The sequence below is a fragment of the Zootoca vivipara genome, chromosome 10 (genome assembly GCF_963506605.1).
Source record: "Zootoca vivipara chromosome 10, rZooViv1.1, whole genome shotgun sequence".
NCBI classification, from domain to species: domain Eukaryota; kingdom Metazoa; phylum Chordata; class Lepidosauria; order Squamata; family Lacertidae; genus Zootoca; species Zootoca vivipara.
In genome coordinates this window covers 22,204,915-22,219,075 of record NC_083285.1, presented here as the reverse complement: position 1 = coordinate 22,219,075, position 14,161 = coordinate 22,204,915, and the positions used below count along the sequence as shown (strand labels likewise).

Sequence of the window (14,161 nt, the reverse complement as noted above, 5' to 3'; positions counted from 1 at the left end):
GGCACAAATGAAAGGTACTACAAAGAGCCAAGTGGTGGGCATAGGCAGAATTGTGCACTCCTTCAAATTGTACACCTACCCCAGGCTTTTGGCATGTGATGCGGGTAGACCAGCACAACATCTAGTTTGCCCTAAAAGCCAAGAACTTCTTGACCACCCCTAAAGCATATTCAAGAGCGGGGGCCTCCATTGTGGTGCCTCTGGGTGTTGTGCACCCTTGAGGACTTCTCCTGGTGCCCACAAAGCCTCAGCCCCACTCCCCCCACTAAAAGATCCTTTTGTCTTGAGGTGGCAAAGGTGGTTCCTTTTTCCTCCACTGAAAGGCACACAGAGGTAAAGAGAAAATAGGAACAACAATGATCTCTCCCAGTCCCTCTTTGGGCTTCATGTGCTTCACAAGGCCCACTTTGGCATCAGAGTTGCTAAAAGAAAGCAAATCAACTGGTAAGAAAAATGAGGAAAATGGGAGACTGGGAGGAGGAAACTAGAATGACTCGGAGGGAGCAGAGAGGAAGTGTGATGCCAGAGATATCAGAAGAGTGAGGCAATGGAGTGTCTGAGAGAGGAGATACATGTCCCTGATATCAGATTCTTGGGTGGTGGTGGTTCTGTGCTTTTGTAGAATTATGGCATGATTAACCCTGTGGGTCACTGAAAGAGATGCTGTGATCCAACTGGTATATATCAATAATGGATCTAAGACGTGCTTATATTTTGTTATGGATTTATGAATCAGCTAGTAATGGACAACATATTATAAAAAATACTGAAATACTGCAAACTAAGCCTCTATTACAGACAACTCACAACATAGACACACGTGTCAACACTGACACGCGTAGCCATTTCAGTGACATGCAGCGGGATCGTCGACCTTACTTCCGGTCGGTGGCAGAAAACTTCTGCCGCCGCCACTTCCAGTTTCCTGCAGATTGCTGCTGGTCGCTCGTCTCAGGAGACCGGAGGTGAGGACACCCGGCCATCAGCTGAGCAGAGCTCCAAAGCCCCGAGGCCTGGGTCAGCCCACCCCGCAGAGCGTCGGTGCTCTGGAGGGGAAGGAGCGGTCAGCCAAGGATGAACACCTGAGACAGGTGAAAAACCTGGAACCAGGCTACGTTCACTCCCCAGATGCTCCCCTGGATTCAGGCACGGGCACAACCCCCTTTCGGAGGTTGACCAAAGCAAGTTGAGACCCTGGATTTCTTTAACGGAATACCCTTCACATAGGGATGGTGAGACCGTTCTCCCATCTCTATCACATGAACCAGTGCCTATCCGCAACCTTACAAGTTGTGACGTATTGCTATGCAGCAAGCAAAAACCAAATGGCTACAGCCAATTAGCCAAGTGGGGAAAATCCCTGCCATGCCCCTGTCCCATTGACAAGACAGCACACAACGGCATAGCAAGGTCAATCGCAAAATGCCCTAAAATTAGGGAGAGGTGGGTGGGTGTTCTGATGCACGAGCCAAAAGAGGAAGCTCTGGGAAACATGCATGGGTTTATATAGGTCCCTTGATCCATTTAGACTGCACCCCATTGGCCAGATTAAACCCAGCAATGAGGGACCTACCAATCGGGTGTTGTGGCTATCCAATAGACCCACCCACAACCAGGAGGTCAGTCTCCAGGTTTCACCACAACACGTGCCCTCTTTTAGGGAGGGCATGATTTGTACTAGAGCAGTTCCAATGGGTTGTTTTGACCCCTAGGTGCATTTGTATTAACAAAGGCCTAATTTTTCTCTTTAAGCCTGTGTCTATTGGTATTCCCTTGGGGAACTCCAGGCAGGATGAACCCTTTACAAATTTCTCCAGCATGTCTGCGTCTAAGGAATTCTCAGCAACTACATACAGTATTTATTTTCTGTGTCAAGTAGCCACTTGACATGAACATTGCTGTCTCACATTGCAGCTGAACATAGCCTGGCAGTATATTCACATGCTTATGGCAGACCTATCTGTGGCTGGGATAACCTACAAGTGTGAGTTAACACTTACTTTTAAAAAGTCTACTTAGATACATTTTTTAAAGGCTCCTGTTGCTATTCATGAAGAAATACACATGTGTCCAATAATTATAGTTATTATGACTAATTTGATTTAGATATTCAATGTGGCATTCAAAGCTATAGAAAAGCTAAGATGAAGATAAGAATTTGTACACTGTAATTTTCTATGAAATAAGGTTATACTTTCCAGGAAAATTAATTTTGTTAACATATTATTTCTCAATATTCATTTAAAAAAAAGGCCCTGTGTATTACCAGTATATACAGAATCTTTTCAAAAGAAAGTTGGAATAATATAATAAAAATCACACAAATGGAACTTACTGTAAGTGAATGGATAGGACTTCAGCTGCTCAAAATTAAAAATGAAGAAGTGCAATTTCTCTGTTTGGTCTTGGTGCTCTCCAATCCTTGTGCTGATCACTTCTTCCTAAATAACAGTGAGGAACGCTGTTGAAAATGAAAGCAATTATTATCCCTAGCAAATGACTGCATTTCTTCTCACATACAGAAGCCCCTGTAGTACTATAATTATGCATTGTCTGTCTATTTATAAGCACCAGAACTTTGTAAGACAGTAAAAATGAACTCATGCCAAGCCACCACTTAACCAAATATGCTTGTATAAATACAGCAGCACTATTGGAAGCAGGCTCAACATTTTCATTGGATCATCATGTCCCAAAACTATCAGATGAGGTTTAATCTTTAATAAGAGCTTACCTAAAAACCAATACCTAAAGTGGTTTGCTTTAAGAGGGAGATAAAGTAAGATCTCCAAAATGACTTTGGAGTCTCCTTCTTTGGCGGTCTTTAAGCAGAGGCCTGACAGCCATATGTCAAGAATGCTTTGATGGTGTTTCCTGCTCAGCAGGGGGTTGGACTGGATGGCCCTTGTGGTCTCTTCCAACTCTATGATTCTATGATTCTATGACTTGCACACCAGGTTTAAAATACACAACTGGAGTAGAGAAGATATACAGTGTAGGGAACATATAGAGCGTTCACAACTTAAACAAATCATTGTATATAAATGAAGTAAATGTCAATTAGTGAGTGAAATGCACGTATCACTATGCACAAAGGTCAGATCAACTTGTGGGCCACCAGGCTGAATGCAGATTGTCAGCCACAGGGTTCTGCTGTCAAGTGGCAGAGCATGATTTCTCAATCAACTGGCAGACCATAAAACTGAGGAACCTAACTCCCAGTTCATCAGCCTGAACATTTTTCTGACCTATCCAGACCCCACCAATTTTAGCACCAATAGCAAACACACAGACACAGCACTGGAGTAGCTGAAGTCCAGTGTGCTGATAGGGGTGCAAATAACACCCTAACCCCCAGTAATCAAATTGACTATATGATGTGTGGAGATGTTGCAATAACCCCCTCCTCTACTGATCTGTATGTGCATGTATGTGGTGACCATACCCATCACTGTAATGTAGCCCACAGGCAGATGGGCCAAGTATGAATGCGGCCCTCAGACATAGGGATGTTGGGCAAATCTGATGGAAACAGAAACGGAAATTGCCTGTGGTTGCTTATTCGTCCCATGTCTGGAATGAAAATCAATATGACCAATTATGATTGGTATTCACAGTTGTTTTCAGTCCTCAAACCATGCATAATTTATGATGGTTTCCCTGCACCGCCATAAGTGTTGTGTTTCCTTTGCATAGAAAGGAAAGGTGTGTGATGATGACATAATTAATAAATCTAGAAAAATTCCACTTCAGTGGACAGCAAAATGAACAACATTGTCTTTTTCAGAAGCCTAATGGCAGCAGAACAGAAACAGCATAGCATGCGGAAAACACCGGTCAGAAGATGAATCAATGCCTTCTTGCACCCTACTGAGCAGGCCTTGCCATAAAATGTAGCTACGAAGCTACATTTGTTTTGATGGGTCACAAGTTGTACGTGCCTGTTCCAAGATCATGGCCAACACGTCTATAAGTCAGTGTGTTTGCTATGCTACGGGGTGGGGACTTCTGGAAAAGTGGGAGGTAAGGTAACAGCTTACATTTAGTCAACCTGTTGCCTCAATACACATACACCTTCCCACTTAGGAATTGCATGGAAAATCAACTTCTTTATGGAGAATCAAGTTTCTTTCTGAAGCCAGCAGATGCAATTCCTATCTCCACACATATCTTAGACCTGCCAATACATCTCCCACTGAAGAAAGGCAAATAGTTGTATTCTTAAAAGTCTTAGAAGCAGTTGTTCAAAGGCTGGATATGGACACCAGAAGGGCTCAACAACCAACAAAGCTTCTTTCTGGAAATATAACTACAGTGGTACATCTGGTTAAGAACTTAATTCGTTCCGTAGGTCTGTTCTTAACCTGAAACTGTTCTTAACCTGAAGCACCACTTTAGCTAATGGGGCGCCCTGCTGCCACCGTGCCACCAGAGCACGATTTTTGTTCTCATCCTGAAGCAAAGCTCTTAACCTGAGGTACTATTTCTGGGTTAGGGGAGTTTGTAACCTGAAGCATTAGTATGTAACCTGAAGTGTTTGTAACCCAAGGTACCACTGTAAGTGAAAGGGAAGGACAAGATGGAAGGAGAGAGAAGTAATAGAATACAGAAAGAGAAAATCAAGAGCTAAGGGAAAGGAAGTTGGGGCAGAGAGCCAAATGGGGAATTTTAACTGGCACTCACTCACCTACAACTTATCTTTCTGATCATGTTTTCTTACACATGACCATCATTTGGAAGACACCTTGGTAAAATGAAAACAAAAATCTAGCAATGTAGATTGAGCTCAAGGTCAAAGGGTGATGCTGTGTACTATTGCATAATAGCTGTAGTAACAACCCAGCATCATTATTGGAATAATACAAGACAATGAACACCATGAATGCTTAAATATTTAAAGTTCTTTTGAAAACAAGAAAAGTACACATTCCTTTGAAGATCCTCCTGTTTTTAAACTACTGAAAATGGTCAAGGTAGAGAACAAACTATCAATTAGTTGAGTACCTCTCAATTAGTTGAGTAAATTCAGGACAAGCTAAAGCATACTAGTGCATGGATGAACGAACACAAAAACAAGACAGTCATTGGCACCAGAAGCTCATCATTTACAGACACATGACTAAATTGGATATAGTGGCTTCTTTGTTTTCAGCTGTGCAAACAGAGTTATCAATGAAAGTTGAATATGACCATTTAAATTGTAAAGCACATGTATAAAATTTCATCATCATATTTAGTTGAGTAAGAAGAATAAGATATGCTGGATCCTTTCCAACAAGTTGTATCATGGAAGCTATATAATCAGTGAAAAGTAATTTTGTGCACAAAACACAAGATACTACTCTCCTGTAGCACTATTTAGAATACAAGGTATTTACAGAGCATCCCCTATGCTTAAAATTAAGTTCTGTGTTAAATGGAGCTTATTTTCTAGTAGCTACTGTACTATATGTTTAGAATTGCAGTCTTAGGTGCAATCCATACCAACATAGGTGAGCCTAATTGACATTGAAATCAACAACCAGACTTCATATTTAGATGCTTCAGCCACATTGCTGTCAATAGGACTTAGGTCCTATTTTCTCAGGAATGGCCATAATTACTAGATAAGACACAGGTGAAATGTTTTAGATATCCCTGTTTCTGACTCTATATTAGCATTATTTAGTATTCAATCATTTTAATGGGGTTGCCACACTGGAAACAAATCAGCATCTGTTAAGTAAATAATTTGCTTTACAAAAATAAAAAATCAGCCACAATGCAAGTGTTCATGCTTATTTCACTATGTGTCTTCAGGCTTACAATTTAGGAGCACGCTACAAATTGCTTTGTAGCCAAAAGTACTGTGGAAATAACTGGTGCCCCAGCCAATAACTATTTAGAATGGAGTGTCTCTACATAGACAGTCTGACTCCTGTACCAGCACAAGGTCACTGTAGTCTCACATTACAATGATGCTGGGATCAGCTTTATGACACTGTTATAAGCACATACGCCAGATGTAGAACTATAGGCTGGGCTGAATTTAAATATACTAAGCCTGTATATTTAAGTCCCAGCAGGAAAGAGACATTTCTGTAATTTAAATTTCCATTCAGACTCTTATCTTGAAGGTTTTTCCAGTGTGAGAGCTGTTACTTTCTCCATGTCAACCTGCTGCTTTGAGATTCAAGGATAAACTGATACAAAACCAAAAAGGGGTTTTGTATTTTTTTTTAAAAAAAAAAAAATTACACTGACTGCACAATATGTTTAGCCAATTCAAGAAGTCAGTCAGTCTAGAGGTCAAACTACTTCAATATCTTCATTCATTAACATTTTGGAATTAATTCGACAGCCATTTACAATAGTTTTACCATATATTAAATTTTTAAAATATAAATTCTGACAACTGTATATTCCCAGGCTTAGCGAACAGGCATAACAATGAATAACCCACCTACCCCACCTGACACTATAATGTTTTCTTTTTATTTGGAATGATACATGCATTTGAAAACTAATAGACGGATACACAGTTACTGTGAGAAAGAACAGATCGAAAAGAGCAACCAGCAGAAGAAATCTTTTTAAATGACTTTTCCGATTAATTCTCAGTACCAAAATTAAATGAGTCGATGCAGTCGTGGTTTTTTTAAAAAGACAAATAAAAAATGTGTTTTTGACCTCTCTTGCTTCAATTCTCATTGAAGCCCTCTAGTGGACATCACTTACAACACCATCCTATGCATGGTCTACTCAGAAGTGGGTCCTGTTGAATATGCTCCCAAGTGAGTATAAGACTGCAGCTCAAGCACTGCAGAGCATCAAATCATTCTGAGCAGAGATGCTAAAGAACTATCTTCTATACGGAATCCATATCATTCTACACACCCTGACAACTTAAATAACCCTTAAATATATATTTTCCCAGCTCCATCTGTAAAAAATTATGCTCAAATATTTGCTCCAATCAAACCATCCATTTACAAATACAAAAACACATCAATATGCAATTCTTGATCATTTTTATAGGACCAAATAATGCCACTGGGACTCACTTACACTGCCTGCCAAACAGATTGATATTCAATTCGTCGTCCTGACCTATAAAGCTCTTTCAAATTTTGATCAATATCATCTCTGGTTGCTGCCTCTATATGCACAAGATGACATAAGTCATCAGATATCTTGCTAGTCTCAGTTGCCAGCTTTGCCAAAGCAGCCAAGCTATGTGCAATTATAGAAGGAAACCATAACAGAAATATACTAGTGCTGCTTTTCAACACACCTTATCTTTAACTATGGCCCACAATCTGAAGATTTAATTTAATCTCATTTAATTCAGATGTTCCTCTACTGTGACCTTAATTTGTCCCTCCCTACTTTAAAAAAGAGGGCGCCGGTGGTGCTGTGGGTTAAACCACAGAGCCTAAGGCTTGCCGATCAGAAGGTCTGCGGTTCGAATCCCCTCGATGGTGTGAGCTCCTGTTGCTCAGTCCCAGCTCCTGCCAACCTAGGAGTTCAAAAGCACATAAAAATGCAAGTAGATAAATAGGTACCACTACAGCGGGAAGGTAAACGGCATTTCTGTGTGCTGCTCTGGTTCGCCAGAAGCGGCTTTGTCATGACCTGGAAGCTGTACGCTGGCTCCCTCGGCCAATAAAGCGAGATGAGCGCCGCAACCTCAGAGAAAATTTGGTGGTCATTTTACCAAAAATCATGCCATCCTACCAAGGTAAGGTCATGTTGCCCCATACAAACAGCCGTCAGTCAACCAGAAGATGTTCATGCAAAAAAGAATGCACATTCATGCTTCTGCTACTTGTTGCTAATATGTGGAAAGAGCACTTGTACATGAATAAGCTACACATGCATCTGGAGCTAACATGGAGGAAGATGTGCCAAAAGGATTCCCCCCCCCCATCAATTACACTGTGCATTCACTTCCCCCCCGCTATGCACTCAAGTGATTTAGATCATAGCTTTGGCCCTACATATGTTGTTGGAGTCCTGGAAGGCCAATGCTTCCTCAGCCCTGCTTTAGACCATATAGACGGGATTACATTTATGAAATGTTGAAGCACTATGAGCTATTTATTTTACCTGGAGAAGTGACAACTAAAATTATGAAAATACAATCACTGTCATAGTATGGTGAAAGAGCTAAATTTTAACTATGTTTTCCATTTCAAAGCAGAAGAACAAGGCTGATAATTACTTTCTCGATCTATATTCAGGTATGTATATAAAGAGCACTATGCCATTCATGGTCAGAATAAGTGTCACAGGTACATGTAGAAACCACAACTCTATTTGTAGTGATCTCATTTCACTTTCAAGGCGATAGGCATTCTTATTTTCTTTTCAATATCTGAGATTATTTCTCTTGCAGTCTTCAGTAGTTGTGATCTCAAGTAAAATTACTTTTCTCTTTTTCCTGTTTGTCATAAGTACTGTTGCAACACATGGTACATTAGAATTCAACAGTAGCTTCAGCATTGTGCTAAAAAAAAAAAGAGTATAAATATGTCAGTCTCCAATTTCCTTAGACACAATTACAAATGCAGAAAGCAGAGGGAATATGACAAAGTTTAATGCAGCATGTTTATTTAGTGTTCATATGTATTTCATAGGTCACATATTCCCATGTTTCATATCTCCTCACAAGCACTACGATGTCATGTCATGAAATTTCAATGTTCATTAGCAGAAGTATGACCTCCACGAAGGGGCTCATTTTCTGTTGCTTTCAGACCATGTCATCAAGTTGTTGTTTTTAGAACTCATTGGCATTTCTATCCAAGCCATCCCCAGCTCCTGTGTGTCTCATTAGGGGCATCTGATGAAGTACTGCCTACACTCTTTATAGGAATCATGATCTACACCCAATTAAAATGTTCCTGCCAGTCCACTTAGGTCAGAAAAATGTGAGCTAGAGGGAGCAGTAAAGTGGAAATGTCAAAACATAGCAGTTATGTTCAGGGCTTTAACTTTCAGACCAAAGGGTTATTGCTGAATGTAACATGGCCAGATAGAATCCTCATCCTTTGTAAATCTAACAAAAACAAAACCAATACAAGTCTGTACTCAACAGCCAGGCTTTAGGGCTTTATATGAAAAGTAAAGAAACCCTAACTAGACTTTCATTGCTCCCCCCCCCAGTACCCCAAAGCCTGAAGGGACTTGAAACAACGAGTGCCAATGAACTCAGCATCTCTGATATTGGTAGTGAAAATCACAAAGAACAAAGGCACTATGTTGATTAATCCCATCTGGTATTCCTAAACCTAAGAACAAATTCCCTATAGCAAGTCTAGGTAACAGGGGGTGGCCAATTTAGAGGGAGGAGGGAAAGAAAACCTCCTGATAACAATCATCATCAATGAGCTCAAATTGCCCAGGGAGGGCAAGTATGCTTTCCAATTATTTTCCAGCATTGAGAAAGAACCATTTGAAAACTATTCCTTATTTCAAAATAGATGCATATTTTATATGACAAGATTTCCTGTATGCTAACAAGTATTCACATCTGCTATTATTGCCTCATAGCCACTGGCTTTAAATACAGCATTTAAAAATTAAATTAAATCACCATCATATTAAATATGCCTACAGTCATCGGGTTTTGTTGATCTTTACAGCAAAGTTACATTCTTTCGATTACAAAAAAATATGTAACGTTTATTCTTTATTATCCTGGTACTACTTACTGGGGGACACTAACATTATTTGCCCAACAGCTCAAGCACCAATGACAAAACAACAACACAAACCACTCCTATATAAATCATTCCTTTCTGTATTATGCTATCCAGTGTTAATGGTTAGAGAGAATAGGGTTAATGGGAGAGAATAGGGTTCAAATCTTCACTCACCCATGAAGCTCATTGGGTGACCTTAGGCAAGGCACAGTTCTTCAGCCCAACCCAATTTACTGGGTTGTTGTGAGGATAAAATGGAGAGGTGGGAGAACCATGTATATATACCACCGTAAGCTCCTTGAGAGGAAAAGTGGACTATAAAGGTAATACTAACTAAATAAATAAATAATTTCATTTTCCACTCCCAAAATTATATTTCTATTTTATAATTATACACATCAGAAACCTGCAATGGTCAAAACTAACAAAAAACAACAACATTTGATTAGATCCAGAATACCTTTTTCTAGAAGCAGAAGAGTTCCTAACATTCATGAAAGGGACTGAGATCTGATGGAAGTTTCCACCGGTGGGAGGAGATAGTTGTTTACCAAGCAGGAGAGAGTATAAATAGTTTACAAAAATTATCCTAAGATAACAAATCCTTTCTTTGTTTCAGTGTGATAAGTATGATAAGGTTGTTTCAGAGGGAGGGCTCATTAATGCAACAATTGTAACTAAAAAGTGAAGAAAAGCAGCGGCCAGGATTAAAGACTCCTTACTCACCGGTTTCACACAAATTGGTGACAGCTAATTTCTTTAGCTGGTGAAGCTAGATTCGTCCAGGCTAAGCTACTCACAGACTGGAGCACCCCTACAGAAGGACCTCATTGCTAGGCACCGAGTACACCAAGGCTAAAATGTATTGCCGTTCTCTCCAGCTTCCACAAGGGGTAAGTTATTTCATCTCTTCTACTAGCCTGACCCAGTTCTTATTTGCAGCCAGAGTAGAAAATGACAAGCAGGTTGAAGAAAAAGCTGAGGACAAGTCTAACCTCACTCAGGCTGATTGGAAAAGGTAGTAAAGCACTTCTATCCTTACGTTGTTCTCCTCTGTGTATCACACCTCACAATGAGATGGTATCTAAATCAACTGGGCCAAGTTTTGGGGGCTGAATAGAATCATGCTGCAAACCACCTGATTTTCACCCTGACATAAAGATCCCCTGGTGTAAACAAGAGCACAGACATAGGTCATTATTTCAGGCATGCAAGAGAAAAGGGTAGATAAGAATTCAGTGCTAACAGAGTAACATGAGATAAGCAATTCGAAAGGTGTGACATACACACACTAAGATCCAAATCACTGTTGAGTTTTACCTTAACTTCTTAGGCTAAACAGAACTACTCAAAATTAACCTCATGGAGATTTATGCTCAGAATGCCCAAAAGGTGTTTCTGCAAATAAACATACTTTAACTATCCGATTGCTAGAAATTATGGGAATCAATTCCAAAGAGTGTGAAAACAACCACAGGGCAAAATTTTTAAGATGCTATACGATTCATTGGACAAATAGCAATTATGTGGCTTGAAGCAATTCTGTGAAAAGGAAAGGTTTGTTTCCCTAAGTATTCACATTTTTGAATTGGGTTTTCTTAAAGGACCTCTCAGCTTTTAACAATTTATATACTGTAATTGCTTTTTTAAAATTCCATATTTTACTGTGTGTGTCCCCAAAACTTTGGGAGTGATGAGTTATTTATGTTCACTTAAGTATAAAACAGCTTTTAAATAAGGCTTCTTACTGCTAGGCAACGATGCCTGCTTGTAAAGTAGTGAGATTATGCAGCAGTCTTGCCACTTTCCTCAATTTATAAACAGATAGCTATTTAATTTATGAAATTGAAATAAGATACCCACATTTTCACAATTGAAAAACCTAACAGATAAAGTCCATTTAGGATTTACATAAATTTAAATAATTTTGTAGCCCTTATGAATTCCATCTTTGTAAAAATATCAATTTGCTTTATTTTCCTAACATTATTATTCAAATATCTATCTCACAGCTAAAACAATCCACAGGCCAATCCCATCTTGTATACAATTTAGCTGGATGATAGATCTCAAATAAACTCACAAAACAAGTAAATATAATGAATTTATAAATATATTTGATAAAATTAAGGAAATTTATTCACTGCCATATCCAGCACTACTTTAAATGATTTTTGCTTAGGGGTGCCATTGTATAAAATTGGCTTGTTCCTCTTATAGACTGCAAATGTAAAGGACTATGAACATTTGTTTTGTAAGAATTCTATGGAAATTATAAAAAACCCACATTATTATCAGCTTCTCTCTCATAAAATTCAATCATGCAAATATTTAATCAGGGACATGTGAGATTCACCATTTGACAGTATCAGCAACAGCCAATAATGCCCTCAGGTTCTGATACATATTGACTTTTCTATTACTTTAGTGGCAGATATATGCAAAGCAGGACATTAGAAAAAATGACCTACTTTTCAGATCTTATAGTCTCCACTTATTCCTTCCAGTGATAACCTTTGATTTCTCTCTAGGGATAGATCATTGCCCAAAGCGCAGAAAAAGAAAACAAACACAATCCTCTCACTTTCAACGCGATAAACTCAATTATATCCCTGTGAAAAGAACATCCATGGGCACACCACGGAGGACACCATCTGTCAAATACAGTACTGACATTTAGATAGCATCTCAAAGAGAAATTAAATGAAAGATTGCAGTATCCAATTATGCAGACCTTCATAACAAAGCAGAATCAACATTATAGAATGTTGATACTACGGATTATACTACAGATACAAATTACAGCTACAGTCGTACTTTGGAAGTCAAACGGAATCCGTTCTGGAAGTCGAAACGTTCGGAAGCCAAAGCGTGGCTTCTGATTGGCTGCAGGAAGCTCCTGCAACCAATTAGAAGCCACAGAAGCCCTGTCGGACGTTCAGCTTCCAAAAGTAGTTCGCAAACCAGAACACTCACTTCTGGGTTTGCGGCGTTCGGGAGCCAAAACGTTCAAGAACTAAGCGGTTCGAAAACCAGACTGCAAAACTGAAGTAAGCCATCTGGGGGAGGGACCACTGGTAAACCAAATATTAGCTTACTGGGACAGTGTGAATGTGTAGGGTACTATACAGGAGCTTACACATTTGTGCAGTCCTATTAGCCATTGTTTTGCTTACTATGTCATGAGAACCAGGCCATTGAATTTGTTTTCACTAAAACATCAGTCTGCTTCTTAACTCTGTTCCTGTGGGGAATCCCATCATTTCAGGCTTTTAAGTAGGTTGCTGAAAACTTCCTTCCTTCTTCTTGATGCTCTCTCATGATTTACAGATTTTAATTGAGCTGCTGAATTTTTCATGCTTTTATTTATTTATTTTTTTAATGTTATGGTTTTACTGGTCATTCACTTTAGAAAGTTCTATGTGTATGGGAATCAAACACTTCCTTCTCCTGAAAGGCTTTTTGCATAGCCCCCATGATGAGACATTGCTCTTGCCATTTTCATACTAGAGATAATATAATTGTATCATCCAAATGACATACTCTGTAATTCAAGTTAGTAGAACCAAATGCAGCTTGTAAACAGATATAGATACCGAAGTTAAGGGAATTTAATCTCAGCTTTTCGAACTGGATAAGCAAGTCCCCAGTTACGCATCCTCTGCAGCATAACAGCCCCTTATAAACTTATAGGCAATATCAAATAGAGAATAGTTTGAATAGAAAAAAAACCGCAGTGTTGAACTTGATACAGTAGTCTAGTCACAAAAGCAGAAAGGTGTAAATATGTTTATTGCATTTAATGTTGTCTAGATCAGGCATCTTCAGCCTTTTCAAATTCAGGGCCCACTTTTAACCCAAACATGCATTTGGGAACCCATTTTGTAATCCTTTACCATATATTTCCATGGTAGTAGTTCTCCTGTTGTGAACTACAAGATCAGGCTGTGACCCATCAACTGAAGACCAGTGGTCTAGATCAGGCATCCCCAAACTGCGGCCCTCCAGATGTTTTGGCCTACAACTACCATGATCCCTAGCTAACAGGACCAGTGGTCAGGGATGAAGGGAATTGTAGTCCAAAACATCTGGAGGGCCGAAGTTTGGGGATGCCTGGTCTAGATGATTAACCACTATGCTCTTAGTATTGTGCTGCCTCCTCTTCCAACCTGCAGAAACAACTTTCTGGGTGGGGCAGATCTGCTGTGCTAGCTTCCAGCAGATGGGTTCACTGTTGCTTATTGGGATAGGCAGCAGGGAGGTTGATGTGGTGCAATACAACAGCAGGAGCACCAGACCTCCCCATCATCTTACCCCTCCCAGTAAGCAACAGCAACCCACCTGGCCAGTACGCTTCCTCCCACCTGGAAAGCCTCTTCTGCCAACCTGGCAACTTCTCCCACCTTTCAGTCTTTCCCACAAGGGGATTTGTGTAGTAGCAACTCTCAAGCTGTATGATATATTTTGCCATTCAT

General features: G+C 39.7%; 1 protein-coding gene across 1 annotated transcript in view; it reads right to left on the bottom strand.

Moving 5' to 3' along the window:
* The window catches only part of CNTN1 (contactin 1), a 149,052-nt gene that overhangs the window by 124,693 nt on the left and 10,198 nt on the right, over positions 1–14,161 (bottom strand). The window contains exon 2 of the mRNA XM_035127315.2: positions 2,336–2,461. The gene's annotated coding sequence lies outside the window, so the exon portion shown is untranslated. The remainder of the gene's footprint in view (positions 1–2,335; positions 2,462–14,161) is intronic.